The sequence below is a fragment of the Coregonus clupeaformis genome, chromosome 16 (genome assembly GCF_020615455.1).
Source record: "Coregonus clupeaformis isolate EN_2021a chromosome 16, ASM2061545v1, whole genome shotgun sequence".
NCBI lineage: Eukaryota > Metazoa > Chordata > Actinopteri > Salmoniformes > Salmonidae > Coregonus > Coregonus clupeaformis.
This window is the reverse complement of record NC_059207.1, coordinates 44,064,331-44,065,293: the sequence shown is the minus strand read 5'-3', so window position 1 is coordinate 44,065,293 and position 963 is coordinate 44,064,331.

The following is a 963-nucleotide window of genomic DNA, read 5'->3' as shown; positions in this document are numbered from 1 at the left end:
CCACCCATACACAAATAAAAAATGTATGCACGCATGACTGTAAGTCGCTTTGGATAAAAGCGTCTGCTAAATGGCATATTATTATTATTATTTTCTCATAAACTACTGTTAACTGACTGTGATTATAACTTGTTTTATTAACAAATAACATAATATGCAGTCATACTTTACAACACAGTATACAAAACCATTTACTTTATACACAGGGGTATACATATTTAAACAAAAATACATTGCTTTCGGAAGGTATTCAGACCCCTTCCCTTTTTCCACATTTTGTTACGTTACAGCCATATTCTAAAATAATCCTCATCAATCTACATACAATGCCCCATAATGACAAAGCGAAAATTATAGAAATACCTTATTTACATAAGTATTCAGACCCTTTGCTATGAGACTCGAAATTGAGCTCAGGTGCATCCTGTTTCCATTGATCTTCCTTGAGCTGTTTCTACAACTTGATTGGAGTCCACCTGTGGTAAATTCAATTGATTGGACATGATTTGGAAAGGCACACACCTGTCTATATAAGGTCCCACAGTTGACAGTACATGTCAGAAAAAAACAAGCCATGAGGTCGAAGGAATTATCCGTAGAGCTCCGAGACAGGATTGTGTCGAGGCACAGATCTGGGGAAGGGTACCAAAACATTTCTGCAGCATTGAAGGTCCCCAAGAACACAGTGTCCTCCATCATTCTTAAATGGAAGAAGTTTGGAACCACCAAGACTCTTCCTAGAGCTGGCCGCCTGTCCAAACTGAGCAATCGGGGGAGAAGGGCCTTGGTCAGGGGGGTGACCAAGAACCTGATGGTAATTCTGACAGAGCTCCAGAGTTCCTCTGTGGAGATGGGAGAACCTTCCAGAAACACAACCATCTCTGCAGCACTCCACCAATCAGGCCTTTATGTTAGAGTGGCCAGACGGAAGCCACTCCTCAGTAAAAGGCACATCACAGCCCG